The sequence below is a fragment of the Hylobates moloch genome, unplaced genomic scaffold, assembly GCF_009828535.3.
Source record: "Hylobates moloch isolate HMO894 unplaced genomic scaffold, HMol_V3 SCAFFOLD_3, whole genome shotgun sequence".
Taxonomy (NCBI): Eukaryota; Metazoa; Chordata; class Mammalia; order Primates; family Hylobatidae; genus Hylobates; species Hylobates moloch.
This window is the reverse complement of record NW_026652278.1, coordinates 169,262,974-169,284,713: the sequence shown is the minus strand read 5'-3', so window position 1 is coordinate 169,284,713 and position 21,740 is coordinate 169,262,974.

Here is a 21,740-nt window from a genome sequence, read left to right as displayed (position 1 = left end):
TCAAAATAAAGGGATGGAGGAAGATCTATCAAGCAACTGGAAAACAAAAAAAGGCAGGGGTTGCAATCCTAGTCTCTGATAAAATAGACTTTAAACCAACAAAGATCATAAGAGACAAAGAAGGCCATTACATAATGGTAAAGGGATCAATTCAACAAGAAGAGCTAACTATCCTAAATATATATGCACCCAACACAGGAGCACCCAGATTCATAAAGCAAGTCCTCAGTGACCTACAAAGGGACTTAAACTCCCACACAATAATAATGGGAGATTTTAACACCCCACTGTCAGCAGTAGACAGATCAACGAGACAGAAAGTTAACAAGGATATCCAGGAATTGAACTCAGCTCTACATAAAGTGGACCTAATAGACATCTACAGAACTCTCCACCCCAAGTCAACAGAATATACATTTTTTTCAGCACCACACCACACCTATTCCAAAATTGACCACATAGTTGGAAGTAAAGCTCTCCTCAGCAAATGTAAAAGAACAGAAATTATAACAAACTGTCTCTCAGACCACAGTGCAATCAAACTAGAACTCAGGATTAAGAAACTCACTCAAAACCGCTCAACTACATGGAAACTGAACAACCTGCTCCTGAATGACTATTGGGTACATAATGAAATGAAGGCAGAAATAAAGATGTTCTTTGAAACCAACGAGAACAAAGACACAACATACCAGAATCTCTGGGACACATTCAAAGCAGTGTGTAGAGGGAAATTTATAGCACTAAATGCCCACAAGAGAAAGCAGGAAAAATCCAAAATTGACACCCTAACATCACAATTAAAAGAACTAGAAAAGCAAGAGCAAACACATTCAAAAGCTAGCAGAAGGCTACAAATAACTAAAATCAGAGCAGAACTGAAGGAAATAGAGACACAAAAAACCCTTCAAAAAATTAATGAATCCAGGAGCTGGTTTTTTGAAAAGATCAACAAAATTGATGGACCGCTAGCAAGACTAATAAAGAAGAAAAGAGAGAAGAATCAAATAGATGCAATAAAAAACGAAAAAGGGGATATCACCACCGATCCCACAGAAATACAATCTACCATCAGAGAATACTACAAACACCTCTATGCAAATAAGCTAGAAAATCTAGAAGAAATGGATAAATTCCTCAACAAATACACCCTCCCAAGACTAAACCAGGAAGAAGTTGAATCTCTGAATAGACCAATAACAGCTTCTGAAATTGTGGCAATAATCAATAGCTTACCAACCAAAAAGAGTCCAGGACCTGATGGATTCACAGCTGAATTCTACCAGAGGTACAAGGAGGAACTGGTACCATTCCTTCTGAAACTATTCCAATCGATAGAAAAAGAGGGAATCCTCCCTAACACATTTTATGAAGCCAGCATCGTCCTGATACCAAAACCTGGCAGAGACATAACCAAAAAAGAGAATTTCAGACCAATATCCTTGATGAACATTGATGCAAAAATCCTCAATAAAATACTGGCAAACCGAATCCAGCAGCACATCAAAAAGCTTATCCACCATGATCAAGTGGGCTTCATCCCTGGGATGCAAGGCTGGTTCAACATACGCAAATCAATAAATGTAATCCAGCATATAAACAGAACCAAAGACAAAAACCACATGATTATCTCAATAGATGCAGAAAAGGCCTTTGACAAAATTCAACATCTCTTCATGCTAAAAACTCTCAATAAATTAGGTATTGATGGGACATATCTCAAAATAATAAGAGCTATCTATGACAAACCCACAGCCAATATCATACTGAATGGGCAAAAACTGGAAGCATTCCCTCTGAAAACTGGCACAAGACAGGGATGCCCTCTCTCACCGCTCCTATTCAACATAGTGCTGGAAGTTCTGGCCAGAGCAATCAGGCAGGAGAAGGAAATAAAGGGTATTCAATTAGGAAAAGAGGAAGTCAAATTGTCCCTGTTTGCAGATGACATGATTGTATATCTAGAAAACCCCATTGTCTCAGCCCGAAATCTCCTTAAGCTGATTAGCAACTTCAGCAAAGTCTCAGGATACAAAATTAATGTACAAAAATCACAAGCATTCTTGTACACCAATAACAGACAAACAGAGAGCCAAATCATGAGCGAACTCCCATTCACAATTGCTTCAAAGAGAATAAAATACCTAGGAATCCAACTTACAAGGGATGTGAAGGACCTCTTCAAGGAGAACTACAAACCACTGCTCAATGAAATAAAAGAGGATACAAACAAATGGAAGAACATTCCATGCTCATGGGTTGGAAGAATCAATATTGTGAAAATGGCCATACTGCCCAAGGTAATTTATAGATTCAATGCCATCCCCATCAAGCTACCAATGACTTTCTTCACAGAATTGGAAAAAACTACTTTAAAGTTCATATGGAACCAAAAAAGAGCCCGCATCGCCAAGTCAATCCTAAGCCAAAAGAACAAAGCTGGAGGCATCACGCTACCTGACTTTAAACTATACTACAAGGCTACAGTATCCAAAACAGCATGGTACTGGTACCACAACAGAGACATAGATCAATGGAACAGAACAGAGCCCTCAGAAATGATGCCGCATAGCTACAACTATCTGATCTTTGACAAACCTGACAAAAACAAGAAATGGGGAAAGGATTCCCTATTTAATAAATGGTGCTGGGAAAACTGGCTAGCCATATGTAGAAAGCTGAAACTGGATCCCTTCCTTACACCTTATACAAAAATTAATTCAAGATGGATTAAAGACTTATATGTTAGACCTAAAACCATTAAAATCCTACAAGAAAACCTAGGCAATACCATTCAGGACATAGGCGTGGGCAAGGACTTCATGTCTAAAACACCAAAAGCAATGGCAACAAAAGCCAAAATCGACAAATGGGATCTCATTAAACTAAAGAGCTTCTGCACAGCAAAAGAAACTATCATCAGAGTGAACAGGCAACCTACAGAATGGGAGAAAATTTTTGCAACCTACTCATCTGACAAAGGGCTAATATCCAGAATCTACAATGAACTCAAACAAATTTACAAGAAAAAAACAAACAACCCCATCAAAAAGTGGGCAGAGGACATGAACAGACACTTCTCAAAAGAAGACATTTATGCAGCCGAAAAACACATGAAGAAATGCTCATCATCACTGGCCATCAGAGAAATGCAAATCAAAACCACAGTGAGATACCATCTTACACCAGTTAGAATGGCCATCATTAAAAAATCAGGAAACAACAGGTGCTGGAGAGGATGTGGAGAAATAGGAACACTTTTACACTGTTGGTGGGACTGTAAACTAGTTCAACCATTGTGGAAGTCAGTGTGGCGATTCCTCAGGGATCTCGAACTAGAAATACCATTTGACCCAGCCATCCCATTACTAGGTATATACCCAAAGGACTGTAAATCATGCTGCTATAAAGACACATGCACACGTATGTTTATTGCGGCACTATTCACAATAGCAAAGAGTTGGAACCAACCCAAATGTCCAACAACGATAGACTGGATTAAGAAAATGTGGCACATATACACCATGGAATACTATGCAGCCATAAAAAATGATGAGTTCGTGTCCTTTGTAGGGACATGGATGAAACTGGAAAACATCATTCTCAGTAAACTATCGCAAGGACAAAAAACCAAACACCGCATGTTCTCACTCATAGGTGGGAATTGAACAATGAGAACTCATGGACACAGGAAGGGGAACATCAGACTCTGGGGACTGTTGTGGGGTGGGGGGAGGGGGGAGGGACAGCATTAGGAGATACACCTAATGCTAAAGGACGAGTTAATGGGTGCAGGAAATCAACATGGCACATGGATACATATGTAACAAACCTGCACATTGTCACATTGTGCACATGTACCCTAAAACCTTAAAGTATAATAAAAAAAAAAAAAAAAAAAGAAATACCCTGACTTGATGTTGTCTCCCAACGTGCTCTGTCAAAACTCCCGCATCATATATTCACAGATAGGACCAAGGGAGAAAGGGTGTGCAAGAAATATCCACAGAGACAGACAGAGACTACTGTAGAGATCAGGGAAAGACACTCAAGTCCTTACTTGCCCTTCCTCAGCAAAGGGCTTCTTTGCATGAGGTTCATGGCAGCTCAGTAGAAAAAGGTCAGTAATTTCCTCACCCCTGATTCTATTTGACTGGACTCTAGGGAAAGCTGCTTGAGGTATAATCCCTTTGCCAAGATGCAGCGAATGCAAAAGCTTTACTGTCTACTCCTGCGGTTACGACTCATAAAGCCAATTTTGGAGACAAGCTGTAGCCTGTTGTCTGTAGTAAGAATTGTAAATGAGCTGCTGAGACATCCTGCTTAGGGAATTCCTTTAAAAAAGGTTAAGTGTAAATTGCCCTTTGGATTAGTCTGAACATCTCCAATATAAAAGTTGCTGGAACTAGTAGGCAGAAATAAAAGTTTCCAAAAAAAAAAAAATACATTCTTGGAAAGAAATGCAGAAGTATAAAATCATACTTTATTTTCCTCAGTGAACACCTATAACATTATGTCTGCTATTAGATTATGTAATAATATCTTACTACTTACTGTTAGAGAAAAGGAAGTGAACCAAAAGTTCATTTTAAGAAATTAAATTCTAAATTACCATTACTATCTAAAAAAGTGTATTTGACTACTGAGGGCATACAGATCTCATATTACAAAGTATACCTATAGTCTTTGAAATACGTCAAATGATTCCCCCAAAAAAATAAGTAAAATAATATTCAAATTAAAATACAGAGTTAAAAAAATTCTAAGCTTTTATGAATCTGATTTTTAAGGCATGACCTCATTCCAATACCATAAGGGAAATGCTATAATTAAGACTCCCTGTCTCTTAAAAAAATTTAAACAGAAAGAATAATTGTACCCTGTTAATATATTGTTACACATAGGCATTTTAATAATAGCAGTACAGAAGTATAATGAGAAAGAGTGGTCCCTGCTGCTTCCTTACCTATCCCCAGTGCTGCTTCCCAGAGACAACCACTTTTAACTATTTTTCCTTTTAGTTCTTCTGGTAGTTACTTCCATATCTCTAGGTACTTTCTTGATTCATTAATACTAATCATTTTGTATTGTGTTTCTGCTGTAATAGTTAAGAATTAACTGATTTCCTATTCTCCTTTCCTGCCCACTCATTTTTACCTTGCTTCAATTCCTTCAGTGTTTGTTTACTGCTGGGCTTTTAATAATATACTTGAAAGTTTGTCTTACATAGTCAAGACTAGACTTTGAAGATGAAGAAATGATTGCTCCTCTGTTTTCCTTCCACTGCTCCTTCCTACTTGTGTGAGCCACTGTCACAGTTGATAACACCAGCACTATTTTGTACCATTATGGTCTCATTATTTGTTTATAAATTGATTTAAAATATTAAAAATAATAAAGCAGGATCTATGTCATTTTGATTATGTGAATATTGTTCACTATAAAGGCAAATCAGTGGCTGAGGGAACATGTCCTTCTCTGCAGTAAGACAGTCATAAACTCTCTGCCATTTCAAGGAGAAGGTTCTAATGGATTCCCCTCACTTCTCTGTATCTATTAGTTTTCAAAAGTATAAAATTCTTCTTTCTTGTTGGAATAAGAAATATCATCTTACTATTACCTTTCAGATTACCATTCATTCTGTTTGATATTCATTCCATTAAATTTCTTGAAGCACAGTTACTTCCTGTTTTAATTTGATCTGATATATTTCAAATTTGGCCCATGACTGTTTGAATAGATTTCTTCTTCCCAAAATTTTTGGACATTCTTACTTCTGCACACCTCTTAATAATCTGAAATTGCACTATTATGCATTTCAGCTGGGAAGTTTTATTCTCTCTTTTTGGCAGGAGAATTGGTAGACATACATCTTTCGTAAACTCTGGAGATGTTTTCTTGTTTTTTTTTTTGATAACTTTTGTACTTCTGTTATCTCTGTAGTTTCACGAATTTGTACTAGTTGAATGTTTGATTTATGATTTGATTCTCAATATTTCTTGTAGTTTCATATTTACCTCATCTTTCTTTTTTAAAAAATTACTCTGTTTTTGAAAGTCCCCTAAATTTTATTTTCCACCATTTCTAGAATTTTTTAAAGTCAATAGATTGCATTTTTAAGTTCTAATTTTTTCTTTTCTGATTGTCTACCTTACATAGCACGCATTTTTAGTCTTTTCCATATAATAACTTTTCACATTTCTCTTAGGTTACATATACTTAGAGACACGTTACATATATTTAGAGACAATTTTCAAAGGGCTCCATTTCTGCCTCTTGTGAGTAGAGGCATGGACTTCCTTTAGTCTACATTACCTTTTCAAAGAATTTTATATAGAAAAATACTTTGGAAGATAAAGCTCCTCCCTCTAGGAAGAAGGACAATTTTTTTCACTGTTCAGTGTAACAAAGAAAGTGTTGACTCACTCAGATGTAACTATCAGGCGGGATTTCCTTCCATTCTAAAGATTTCTGAAGATTAAAGCTTTTCCTTTAATATCACTCACTCTACGTGCACGTGTCACTTAGCTCTCTTTGCCTCAACCTCTGGAGACTGGTGCTTAAGGAACTGGTAAAATAGTGCTAATACTCTGTCCAGAACTATTGTTGTGAGTAGTAAACAGTACTCTGTCTCTGACCCAGAGGTCTCATATCTCTGCCCAGCACTCACAAAAATATGGCAGACTGTCAAAACAAGCAGGGTAAAATCCCAGACCTTTCATTCATATATATACCAAACCTGCATTCTCCTCCACTTCTCTTTACAGAAATATATATATAACGTTTAAAGGTCTCTTCTGCTCTTTTTGTTATTACTTTTTCCTCTGGAGTCATTTTTTTTGTGGTTAATCATTTTCTTTATTCTTTCTTTCATTCCCCATGCTCTCCTCAAATGTCTGGTTTTATTGATCTATTCATATTAAGAATGGGATAAATAAAAGAAATTGACATCTCTGTTACATACATGAGGTGCTTGTAACTGGCAAGTATTTGGGGAGTTAGAACAGAAAACTCAGAAATTTTACTGTGGTTGGAGTGAAGAGGCCAGAAGCCCAGTTGCCACATGTGTAGAGCTGGGCACTGGGACATTAACCTGTTTGCTGGTCTAGTTTTCAAATTTAGTTTCGTACAGTGGCATGAACCCTACCCCCGATGGTAGAGTTTGGCTCCAGCATCTGGCTCCTTTTAATAATATGAACATTTCTCCATTACATACTGGATAGAATAATTTTAAACAAGTGAACATGCCCATTGTTTTATATTCTAAAGAAAATTTCCCCCTAAAATGTCAGTAGTGTATATTTATAGTTAAACACTCCAAAGAAAAAGTGATTTTAAAGCTGCCATTTTTATGTTTGATGATCCACAAACTCTAGGGTCAGCATGATTTACTTAATTTAATGCCATTGTCTCTTATTTTACTCACATTAATCTAAGTAATTCCACCACCTCAAGCCAGTCCTAGAAGTGTTCTCATTTCAATTAAGACTTTTAAGTGTTTTTACACTGTCATTTAGCCATATTACACCTTAATTGTTTGTGTTACTCTTCCATGAAGTGTTTCCAAATGGTTTTTACTCTGCCTAAGGGGATGGAAAGGCCTTGTATAAAGTCATCAAGTTACGTGGAATTCTTTGATGAATTATAATGACCAGCAGATCTTCTTCCAGTCTTCTTACTATCAAAATGGTTGATGCAAGTAACCAAAACTGTATTAAGTATGGTGAACAACACCGACTGCTAAGTATCAGAATTCTTCTGCTCCCAGATGAAAAAAAATTATTATATTTATTTACCATCAATTTGAACTAATTTTGGCAGACCTCTGGACCAGTGCGTTCTTTGTTAAGGTTTTAAAATATCTTCTTTGTCTATCAATGTATATGTACAATCAGAAACTTACATTTTTCCTAATTATATAAGGGTTTCTCTATCTTCATTTTGATACATCCAAATTTCAAGTTAAAGCAAATAATGGCTACAAGCATCTATTGAGTGCATTTTATTTGTGAGGCAATGATACTACAGGATTTATGTTTTTTGCCCTTCAGGACCTTAACATGTGGTTTAGTTAATGAGAAGATTATACCTTTTAACACTGTTTAAGGTCACCTTTCCGTTGCAGTTCTGATCATTTGCTTTTTGGCCACATACCATCCTCGCTGGTTTCCTAGCCTCCAGTCTCACTCACCTCGACTGGTTCTCACTCTGCTGATGGCGATCCTGCCAACGCACAAAGGAGACACGTCAGCCTCTACTCCAATTGCTCTCGCAGTCCCAATCTGCTTAATGAAAGAAGCCTCAAGTCGGCCCAACGCCTGCATATCCTCATTTTGTTATTTCTTAATACTTCCCATTTGTGAAATGCAACAAAGTCACACTGAATGGGTGAATTGCTTAAAAGGTTCTGAACATACCATTCATATTCTGGCGTATGTGTCTTTCTAAACCTTGACTTTTCTGTCTGAAACACCCTTCAACACTAGTGTTTTTCTGACAAGGCACTACAGGATCCGGCACCAGGCTGTGGCCTTGGCTGCATTTCCCACCATTTTCTCCTTTACTCTGACGGGGTGTAAGAAATGCTAACCCAAAATATGACACCTTGGAAATGGAGAAAACAGCACAAGCAGTAAGCTCTGTCTGACCTTCCCTCTCCCCCTTCTTCCCTGAAGCAGACCATAAAACCTAGGAGGGGGCCGGGCGCGGCAGCTCACGCCTGTAATCCCAGCATTTGGGAGGCCGAGGCAGGTGGATCACAACGTCAGGAGATCAAGACCATCCTGGCTAACACAGTGAAACCCTGTCTCTACTAAAAAATACAAAAAATTAGCCAGGCGTGGTGGTACACACCTATAGTCCCAGCTACACGGGAGGCTGAGGCAGGAGGATCACTTCAACCCAGGAGGGGGAGCTTGCAGTGAGCCGAGATCATGCCACTGCACTCCAGCCTGGAGTGAGACTCCATCTCAAAAAACAAAACAAAACAAAACAAAACAAAAACCGAGGAGGTTCATTCTCTGACCTTCTTCTCCAAAGAACCTCATGTGACAGGTGTCCTACACCAAACCTGGAAGGAAGGAATGAACATAAAGACACCATGAAGAAAGAACAAACAGGCCTTGCTAACTTTCCCCCAGTTGATCATGGTTAGGTCATGCCCCTTTGTCCTCCAATCATGCTTATGTATAACTGCCTGTGAAAACACACAGATCTCCCCATTTCTTCAGGCCTTAGTTTCTGAAGGCTCCCATGTGGTAAACAAAGTTTAGCCTAAAGCTGCCTCCTTATGTATTTTAAGTTCAGCCTAAAGGTTTATCTGTATATCGTGAACTATAACCTAAACGGAGGTGTAAATGGGCTGTAACCTTCTCTTGTGCCAATCACTGAGTTTTGGCCAATCAAACGTGGCCAATTGTTCAAACCATGTTTAAATAAGGCAACACTGAGCTGTAACCAATCTGGCTGTTTCTGTACCTCACACTTCCATTTCATAGAGATCACTTTCTTTTTTGGTTCATAAATCTTCTTCCAATACATGACTGCACTGGAGTCTGAGCCTCCTCTGGCTCAGGAGGTTGTTTGATTCATGACTCATTCATTACTCTTTTAAACTTGATTCTGCTAAAGTTTTTCTTTGAACACATGTCATGTAAAACTTATATTAAATCCACTTGTTATGCCTTTCTTTTGTTAATCTTTTGTTTTAGGAATCTCAGCCATGGACTTTGTGATGAGTGAAAAAAAGATAACACTTTTTCTCTTTACAACACGTTGTATTGTAGTTTGCAACCTTCTTGATGTTTTTCAAACATGCCAAGCATATTCTTGCTTTGGCCTTTCCCCTTGCATTTCTCCCTACCTGGAATGCTCATCCTCTGTTGACATGTTTTCTTCTTCTCTTCTTCCTTTCTTTCTTTTCTTTCTTACCTCCTCAGAGAGCCTTCCCAATCCGCCCCCCCCCCCTTTTTTTTGAGATGGAGTCTCACTCTGTCACCCAGGCTGAAGTGCAGTGGTGCAGTCTCAGCTCACTGCAACCTCCACCTCCCGGGTTCAAATGATTCTCCTGCCTCAGCCTCCTGAGTACCTGGGACTACAGGCGCGTCCCCAGCTAATTTTTGGATTTTTAGTAGAGATGGGGTTTCACTATGTTAGCCAGGCTAGCCTTGAATTCCTGAGCTCGTAATCTGCCTGCCTCGGCCTCCCAAAGTGCCAGGAATACAGGCGTGAGCTCCCATGCCCGCCCCCAATCACCCTTTTCTAAAATACCACTCCTATCCATAACTTCTTAAAGTGAGTAGTGGGTAGTGTTTTCTTCACAGGACTTGTCAATACCTAACATTGTACTGTATATTACTTGTTCATTTTCTATTTCTTGCTCGTGAATTAAGCTGTTTGAGGACTGGGACTATGCCTGTTTGACTGACAGTGGTATCTTTAGTAAGTCAAACAACATTTGATACTTAAAAGGGGTTCAGAAAATTTTTCTAAATGAATAAAATGAACATCAATTTTTCCTTATCTTTCAAGATCCACTTTCAGTATTATCACATCTATCAAAACTCTATAAACTGAATGATATCTTTCACTACTTAAACTTTTTTTTTTTTTTTTGAGACGGAGTATCACTCTGTTGCTAGGCTGGAGTGCAGTGGTACCATCTCGGCTTACTGCAACCTCTGCTTCCTGGGTTCAAGCCATTCTCCTGCCTCAGTCTCCTGAGTAGCTGGGACTATAGGTGCGTGTCACCACACCTAGCTAATTTTTGTATTTTTAGTAGAGACGGGGTTTCACCATGTTGGCCAGGATGGTCTCGGTCTCCTGACCTCATGATCCTCCTGCCTCAGCCTCCCAAAGTGCTGGGATTACAGGCGTGAATCACCACGCTGGCCTACTTAAACTTTTCTAATGCCTATCTTGACACTAGTTTCCATAACTGGCTTGCAGTTCTTGTGTTGAACCCTATTCATCCTCCTGAATTGCAAAACACTATGACAAATACATAACCCTGGGCCCTTAAAAACTGATCATCTAGCTAAGAAATATTCTAAAAAATATTAGGGTATCTCAGCAACATGTAAATAGTTAAGTAAAATTCCCTTTTTAGCAATCTTACCTCCCTGCCTCCCGTAACACATAGTGATAAAAAATAATACTGTAAGTCCTAGTAAGTGTGCATTCTGTATGGTTTAAACTGATTTATACTTCGGTGGTGTTGGCCTTTCTCTTAAATCCATTAATCAAAAGTAATTTAAATCTACAAATACACATTTGTTTTTGGTTTGTTTGTGCATCTGTTTTTAGAAATCCTGATGTTCTTTAGACACAATGTCAATAAATAATTTTTCCACACCCTAGTTGATAAAACAGTGAGATAAAGAGAAGCAAGGAAAAAGTGGCTATTTCCTGAAGCAAACATTTCCATTATTCTACAAAACTCTTTTCCTTTACTGGTACTCAAAAGCAGAAAATGAGGGGAAATGATTATTTATTTTTGCCTTTACGTCCTTTTCTCTGGTTGGTTGGTTTGTTTGGACAATTTAAAAAGATCTTAGAACAATATTCAACAAGAATCTCACATTTTCCTTGGAGTCTCTATTTAAATTATTTTAGTTATATTCCCATTGCATGAAAATATATTTCAAGGTTTCAATCCTTGAAGAATAATACATGTAATTGTGATAAAATTAATCTTGCAAAAAATTTGAAATGCTTATCTTGAAACAACTAAAGGAATTATTGGAGGATTCTGAGAAGATGGCAGAGTAGGAAGCTCCGAGAATCTGTCTCCCCACCTAGACAACAATTGCGTCCGTGGAATCTCTAACTATTTTGGAACTCTGAAGTGTATTGGAGGCTTGCAACTTCCGGGGGAAGGCTTCGACAGTGAAGTATGGTTAATTTCCACCGATTTCAGCTTTTAGCAGTGTAGCAGCTACTCATCCCCCACCCCTCACTACCTGGCAAACCTGATGTGCACCTGTTTCTGAAGCACCCTGCAGACAGCTTGCAGAAGCCAGAGGAGGAAAAGAGGGCTCTGTCCTCCAAATATCAGAGACCTGTGCTCTGAGCACTTATTGTTGTTTCAGATCACACGGGTGCAGATAAAAGGCAGGCAGCCGTTGTTGCCCCTGCCCCATTAATGCAAGCCACTGCCCCACCCTCTCCAGTTGAAATGATTTCCAGAGAGTTTAAAGGGCCTGCACCCTCTCTCAAATACCTGTCATTTTTTTCCTTTTCCCCTTTTGGGAGTCAGGTATTAAAGACTTTGGAGATTCAAAAGACAACAGTATATATGGGGAAAATGAGAAAGCGACTACTTGTGCCTGGGGAAAGGATCAGAAAAGAGCTAGGAAAACCTTAACTTTACACCACAGGGTAATTCTAGGCACAGAGATAACCTGCAACAACAACAACAAAACAAACAAATAACAAAACAAACACAAACCCTGAGGAAGAGGGAGACTGTGCTTTCCAGATTATCAGTGTTGGGGCTCAAAACATAATATTTCAAAGTATGGCAGTTGGGTGTGCTGAGTGCTTTAAGCTGCAGGAGAGTGGGAAGGCCTCAGAAGCACGATCTCTCTGACCTTCTCCTACCCTCCTGTCTCCTTTCTTCCTCTCCTGAAGCAACTCATAGAAATTAGAATTTCTTTATGCCAAGGTGTGTCGTAGAAACTAGTACTACTCTTGCCAGGTGCGTTGGCTCACACCTGTAATCCCAGCACTTTGGGAAGCTGAGGCAGGCAGATCACGAGGTCAGCAGTTCGAGACCAGCCTGGCCAACATGGTGAAACACTGCCTCTACTAAAAATAACAAAAATTAGCTGGGCGCGGTGGCAGATGCCTGTAATCCCAGCAACTCAGGAGGCTGAGGCAGGAGAATCGCTTGAAGTGAGCCAAGATCACACGATTGCACTCCAGCCTGGGCAACAAGAGTAAAACTCCTTCTCGAAAAAAGAAAAAAGAAATTAGAACTACTCTTTCCCAAACAAGCCATAAAACCTAGAAAGGGTACTCTCTTTTTCTCCCTTCTCCCGTGAAGACCCTCATTCTAGAAAGTTTCTTCCCCATACCTGAAAAAAAAAAAAAAAGCCATACAGAGAGGCCAAGAAGAATCTAGACAAGACTCACTGGTGTTCCCCCTTCAGTCTATTACCGTTATATTATACCCTTTTGTCCAATCACATTTCTACATGGCTGCCCGTTCTTCAATGAATATAAGTATAAAAATAGGCAATTTTCCATAGGTCTTTGAATCTTCATTTCTGAACTCTTCTGTATCACATACAACTTTGATTAAATAAATTGGTTATGCTTTTATCCTGTTAATCTGTGTTTTGTTATAAGAGTGTCAGCCATAACCTTTATGATGGGTGAGAAAAGTGTCACATCTTTCTGTACTTACTTCCTATTATTAGATTCAAATGTACAGTTTCCAACAAAAAATGAGAAAGCATACAACGAAACAGAAAAGTATGGCCCATTCAAAGGAAAAAAAGTAAATTAACAAAAACTACCCCTGAAAAAAAGCCTGCTGGCAGCTATATGAGACAAACATTTAAAACAACTGTCTTAAAGATGTGTAAAGAACTAAAGGAAGATGTGGAGAAAGTCAAGAAAGTGATATATGAACAAAATAAAAATATTCATAAACAGATAAATAACCTAAAAAGAAACAAAAAATTCTGGAGTTGAGATAATAATAAGTAAATTTTTTTTTTTCGTTAGCATGTTAAGACATTTATTATAAAAAGATTTAGGAAGAAAATAATGGCCACAATTCTTCAGAATACATGCGTACGAATGTGACAAAGCACTGTGGTGTTGCAAACCCAAGGTAAAACGAAGTGAATGAGAAAACAAATTTCCCCACAGTTAAGTTGTATCACAATGTTTATTTATCTTGAATTCACCCATCTTTATCCCATTTCTACCAGTGCTGCTCTGGCCAAGTCACCTCGCTGAACTCTCCACTTCCACTTGTGCACCCTGCCAAGCCACTCTCTACACAGCTGCCAGAGTGATTACAAAAACAACACGGGATTATGCTACCCCTGCTTATCTAAAATTTGTCAAAATGCCCATTACACTTTGAATAAAATATTAAAATTTAAAAATTCACTAGAGGGATTATATGCAGATTTGAGGAGGCAGAAGAATCAGTAGAGTTGAAGATAGGAAAACGGACATTAATAAATCTGGGAAACGAGAGAAAAAGGTTGAAGAAAAATGAACAGGGACTAAAGGACCCCTGGGACATCATGGAACAGTTTAAGATATGCATTGTAGCAGTCTCAGAAGGAGAAAAGAAAGAGAAAGGGTCATGGAGAATATGTGAAGAAATAATGGCTGAAAACTGAATAACGGCTGAACAAGATATAACAATTATAAGCATATATGTAACTAATGACAACCAGGTTTCAAATTTTATGAAAGACATAAATATTAACGTGCAAGAAAATCAACACACTCTGGCTAAATTAAACGCAAAGGGATCCATACGAAGATACATTATAACCAAACTTTTGAAAGAAAAAGACAGAGAACTTGAAAGCAGAAAGAGAGAACCAACTCATAATAGACAAGGATCAGATTAGTTGCAGATTTCTCACCAGAAACTTTGGAGGCCAGAGGCAGTGGGCTGATCTATTCAAAGTGCTAAAAGAAAAACAAAACAAAACCCTGCTTACCCCAAATCCTACATCTAGCAAAACTATCCTTCAAAAGTGAGAAAGAAATTAAGACATTTCCAGATAAGCAAAGCCCAAGGGACTAGACCCGCCCTGTAAAAAATGTTCAAGGGACTTCTGTGAAATGATAGGATACCAGGCATTAATTTGAAGTCATATGGAGAGAAACATTTCAATAAAGGGAAATATATGGGCATTTGCAAAACTTAGTATGATTGTAACAAAAGTTTGTAACTCTACTGTTTTTCCTATATGATTCAAGAGACTAATACATTAGAAGAATTATTAGTCCAAAAGCTAGTATTACTTTGGTATATAACTCCACATATTCAACTCCAAATAATTTTTTAAAGTAGTGCATTTCAAAGAAGTATTAGTGTGTGTTTATGGGCACACAGTGTATAAATATGTAATTCTCTGATATCAACAGCTGAAAGCTGTGGGGATGAAGCTGTAAAGGAGAAAAGTTTTTGTATGTTATTGAAGTTAAGCTGATATAAACACAAATTAGAACGTCATAACTTTAGGATGTTAAGTGTAATCTCCATGGTAACCACAAAGAAAACAGCTATAGAATACATACAAAAGAAAATAAGAAATAAATGTAAACATTTCAATACAAAAACTAAAACCAAAAGAAGATAGTAATGCAGGAAATGAGAAATAAAAATTTGTGAGGTATTATGGAAAACAAATAGTAAGATGAACAAAGTAAGTTCCTCTTTATCATTAATTAAATGTAAATGGAATAACATTTCCAATCAAAAGACAAGGATTAGCAAAACTGATAAAAATATATCATCCAACCATGGGCTACATACAAGAGACTTCTTTTAGATCCAACAACACAGATTGATTGAAAGTGAAAAGATGGAAAAAGATATTCCATACAAACAGTAATCCATACAAACAGTAATCCAAATAGAGCAGGAGAAGCTATACTAATATCAGACAAAATAGACTTTTAAAAAGTTTAAAAGAGAAAAAAATAGCATTGTATATTAATAAAAGGTTCAATACAGCAAGATGTAACAGTTATAAACACTTATGTACCTAATGACAGACAATCAAATGTATGAATCAAAAACTGATACAATTAAAGGGAAAAATAGCTAGTTCTACAGTAATGGTTGATGACTTCAGTACCCTATTCTCAATAATGGAGATGCAACCAGATGGAGGATAAGTAAGAAAATAGAGAAGTTAAATATGATAAACTAACTAGATCTAACAGACATGTATAGAACACTCTACTCAACAACATCATACACGTTCTTCTCAAGTGCACATAAAACAGTTTCCAGGATAGACCATGTGGTGGGTCACAAATTAAGCCTCAATAGATTAAAAAAGAAATAGATATCATCTGAAGTCTCTTCTCTAAGCTCAATGATGACATTAGAAATCAGTAATAAAAGTAATACTGGAAAATCCAAAAATTTGTTGTAATTAATCAACATGGTCTTAAAGAAGATATTATAAGGGAAAATAGAAAACACTTAGATATAAAGGAAATTGAAAATACAACATACCCAAACTTATGTGACACATAGAAAACAATGGTAATTGGTAAATTTATAGCTATAAATGCTTACATTAAAAAGCAAGAAAATCTGAAATCAACAACCTGAGTTTACAACTTAAGGTACTAGAAAAACACAAACAAACTTATTCAAAAACTAGCAGAAGGGAGAAAATAATAGACATTAGAGCAAAGATAACTAGAATAGCAGATAGAAAATAGAGAAAAATCAATGAAACGAAATTTGATTATTTTAAAAGATCAGCAAAATTGAAAAGCCTTTAGCTAGGTGGACTAAGAAAAAAAAGAAAGAAGACTCAAATTACTAAAATTGTAATAAAATTTGTAACATTATTACTAATTTTACAAAAATAAAAGTATTATGAGAGTACTATAAACAATTGTATTCCAACAAATTGGAGAATCTAGATAAAATTGAAAAATTTCTAGAAACACAGAACCTAGCAACCCTAAATCATGAAGTGATAGAAAATTTATGGAACTATCACTAGTAAATAGATTAAATTGCAAATAAAAAATATCCTACAAAGAAAGATCTTGAACCTGATGGAATTATGGGTGAATTCTACCAATTTTACCAAACATTTAAAGAAGAACTAATACTAATACTGCTCAAAGTTTTCAAAAAAATTAAAGTGGAGGGAACACTTTGTAACACATTCTATAAGATCAGCACTACTTTGATCCCAGAGCTGTACAAAGATATTACAAGAAAATCAAACTATAGACCAATATCTTCTAAAAACATTGATGCAAAAATCCTCAACAAAATACTAGTAAACGAAATTTTACAGCAAAATAAAAGAATGATACACCATGAATAAGTGAAATTTATTTCTGAAATGCAAGAATGTTTCAACATACAATAATCAATTTAATACACCAAGCATATTAACAGGGAGAAGGATAAAAAATGTGATTATTTCATTTGATAAAGAAAAAGCATTTGCCAAAATTTAACACTCTTTTATAATAAAAAACTCAATAATCTAGAAATAGAAGAAAATGACCTTAACAAAATAAAAGTCATATATGAAAACTCACAGTAAACATACTCAATGCTGAAAGGCTGAAAACGTTTCCTCTAAGATCAGTAACAAAACAATAATGCCCACTTTTGCTAGTTCTATTCAACACAGTACTGGGAGGTTTAGCCAGAGCAATTAGGCAAGGAAAAAAAGGCATCTAAACTGGAAAGGAAAAGGTAAATTATTTCTCTTTGCAAATTATATGATTTTATATACAGAAAATTCTAAAGATATCACACACAGAGACCCCCAAAAAACCTGCTAGAGCTAATATATAAATTCTGCAGAGTAGCAGGATACAATTGGGTCAATGTGAAAAAAAAAGTCTTGCATTTCTATATACTACAAATGAACAATCTAAAAAAGAAATCATAAAAACAGTTTCATTAACAATAGCTTTAAAAACAAAAAAATACTAAGGAATTAATCAGGCAAGCTAGACTTGTGCAATGAAAACTAATAATTTAAGAAGACACAAATAAACAGAAATGCGTTCTTTGTTCATAGACTGGAAGACAAAACTGTTAAGACATCAACACTACCAAAAGTGATCTTCGGATTCAGTGTAATATCTATCAAAATCCCACAATACTCCTTGCAGAAATTAAAAAAAAACACCTTATAATTCATGTGAAATGAAGACAGAGGACTCACATTCCCAGATTTTAAAACTTACTACTAAGCTTTAACAGTAGTTAAAACAGTGTGGTACTGTCTTAAAGACATACATATAGACCATTGGAATAGAATAGAGGGCCCAGAAATAAACCCTTGCCTACATGGCCAAATGATTTTTTTAAAAGAGTGCCAGGAGGATCCAACGGGGAAAGAATAACCTTTTCAACAAATGGTTCTGGGAAAATTAGATATCTACATGCAAATAATAATAATAATAATAATAATTCACAATGAATTAAAAACCTAAAGGTCACACCTAAAATTATAAAACCTTTAGAAGACAACATGGGACAGAAGCTTCACAACGTTGTATTATTTTATTGGATATGGCATAAAAGGCATAGGCAACAAGATAAAAAATAGACAAACTGGACTTTATAAAAATTAAAAAAATTATGCATCAAAAGACAGTATCAACAGAGTAAAAAGGCAACCCACAGAATGGGAGAAAATATTTGCAATTGATAAGGGATTAATATTCAGTATATATGGAGAACTTCTAAAGCTCAATAATGAACAAATAATCAATTCAATTCAAAAATGGGCAAAGAACTTGAGTAGGCATGTCTCCAAACAAGATATACAAATAGCCATGAAAAGCACATGAAAATGGCCAAGTGCAGTGGCTCAAGCCTGTAATCCCAGCACTTTGGGAGGCTGAGGTGTGTGGATCACCCAAGGTCAGGAGTTTGAAACTAGCCTGGCAAACATGGTGAAACCCTGTCTCTACTAAAAAAAAATACAAAAATTAGCTGGGTGTGGTGCACGCCTTCAGTCTCAGCTACTTGAGAGGCTGAGGTGGGAGGATCACTTGAACCAGGAGGTGGAGGTTGCAGTGAGCCAGATCGCACCAATAAACTCCAGCCTGGGTAATACAGCAAGGTTACCTCGCAAAAAAAAAAAAAAAAAAAAAAAAAAAACCCACACACATACATGAAAAGATACTAAACATTCACTAAGGAAACGCAAAAAAAAGCTACAATGAGATATGACCTAATATCTATAATATCTATTAAGATGGCTACTAACAACGAAACAGAAAATATTAAGTGTTGCCAATGACGTGAAGAAATTGAAACACATGTGCCCTGTTAGTAGGAATGGAAAATGGTATAGCCGCTATGGAAAACAGTATGGAGGTTTCTCAAAAAAATTAAAAGTAGATTTACCTTATGACCCGACAATGCAGCCAAAAGAATTGAGATCATGATGTTGAATAGAAATTTGTACACCCATGTTCATAGCAGCATTGCTTACAATAGCAGAAATGCAGAGGCAACCTAAATGTCCATTGATTAATAAATGGATGAGCAAAATGTATTATAAACGTACAAGAAAATGTTATTTAGCCTTAAAAAGGAAGGAACTTCTTACATATGCTACGACATGGATAAACCTTGAAGACATTATGCTAAATGAAATAAATCAGTCACTAAAAGACAAACCTTACATGATTCCACTTATATGAAATACTTAAAGTAGTCAAAATCTATAGAGACAAAGTAGAAGGGAAGTTGCTGGGGATGGGAGGAGAGGGGAATGATGAGTTATTGTTTAATGAGTACAGAGTTTCAGCTTCACAAAATGAAAAGAGTTGTGGAGATGGATAGAAGTGAAGGATGCACAACATTATGAATGTATTCTATGTCAATGAACCATACACTTTAAAATGATTAAGATGGCAAGTTTTATGTTTTGTATATTTTAGCTCAAGAGAAAAAAATTGAGAAAAGAAGAAGGAATATCACGAAGACAACTTTCATTTTTGATAAAGGTTTACTTCAAACAATTTGAGTTCGAGCCAAAGGTCGGATTAAAAAATGTATTTGAGTCCACAGCTAAATAAGATTTTCAGTGTGTAGATTTAACAATGTGCAGAAATGTAATACCTTGTTATTAAGATTTTCTATTCTTCTTCAATGCCCTGTAGCTTTTAGTTACTACAATTACAGCAGAGGACAGGTAAATCAGGATGTGTGAAAATAGTGATGAACACTGAACAGCCTGACTGGAAATCCTGATTTTGATTAGTATTTTCTCTAGCCAATTTCTAGTATTTCTACTTTTCCTGAACTGTGTATTAGTAAACAGCCAAATGTTCTACAATACATATTCTTCACTGTATACATTTCTGTTTTGTTTTTATTGTCTTATCTACAGTTACAACTATAATCTCCATACTATGACACTTCATTATGTTTCTCTGGGTTTTAACTTCTACTCAGAGAGTTGAACACATTCCCAGTGGTGTGTCTGCCTTTTCCACCAGTTGCTTTTATCAACATATTTCAAAATGAACTCATATTTGCCTTCTAAGCAGCTTCTCCACAACTCTCATGATTTCTGTGCTCACACAACATTCTGTAGGTTTGAAATCCTTTAAATAGGAGTAAAAATTGGCATCCCACAGATTGGAGCAAAGAAGCAGACATGTTTTTTACTTGTTTGTTAATATTTAGCCCTCAAGATGTTAGTCAATATACTGTTAACAAACACATAACATTAAGGAAGACACCAGTACTGAATGAATGATCAAGGAGCAGCCTTGGAATACAGGCAGTGACTCAGCTAGCCCCTATAGCAACTGCATGAATTCACAAAACCTCTCCATTCTAAAAGATGGCCATTCCCCTGTGCCTGAGGACAGTGTTTAGGTGGGTAGACTATGGGCTATATTTCAGCTAATACTTCCTTCCTTGATGGTAGAATTATACAGCAAGTCAGCTGATGATTATATATAGTGACAATGGATATAGACACTAAATGCAAAAAATCAGAGGTTCAGGGCACAGCTGTTCAGAGGACAGGTGCTAACAGGTATCCTGAAACTGCAGATCATGAGACATTAGCAGGTGCTGCCTGTGAGCCACTGGAACCCTACAAGCCTGAGCCTGCAAATCCTGCACTTAATAACTGGAAGAGGCTATCAGCAGTCATGCCACCCACTGTAATAACCTGCTAATAAGGATCCTGATCCCTCCCTTAAATTATTTTGTAATACTCTGCATGATGCTACCTGACTTCAAACTATACTACAAGGCTACAGTAACCAAAACAGCATGGTACTGGTACCAAAACAGAGATATAGACCAGTGGAACAGAACAGAGCCCTCAGAAATAACACCACACATCTACAACCATCTGATCTTTGACAAACCTGACAAAAACAAGAAATGGGGAAAGGATTCCCTATTTAATAAATGGTGCTGGGAAAACTGGCTAGCCATATGTAGAAAGCTGAACATGGATCCCTTTCTAACACCTTATAAAAAATTAATTCAAGATGGATTAAAGACTTAAATGTTAGACCTAAAACCATAAAAACCCTAGAAGAAAACCTAGGCAATACCATTCAGGACATAGGCATGGGCAAGGACTTCATGACTAAAACACCAAAAGCAATGGCAACAAAAGCCAAAATTGACAAATGGGATCTAATTAAACTAAAGAGCTTCTGCACAGCAAAAGAAGCTACCATCAGAGTGAATAGGCAACCTACAGAATGGGAGAAAAATTTTGCAATCTGACAAAGGGCTAATATCCAGGACCTACAAAGAACTTAAACAAATTTACAAGAAAAAATCAAACAATCCCATAAAAAAGTAGGCAAAGGATATGAACAGACACTTCTCAAAAGAAGACATTTATGCAGCCAAAAGACACATGAAAAAATGCTCAACATCACTGGCCATCAGAGAAATGCAAATCAAAACCACAATGAGATACCATCTCATGCCAGTTAGAATGGTGATCACTAAAAAGTCAGGAAACAACAGGTGCTGGAGAGGATGTGGAGAA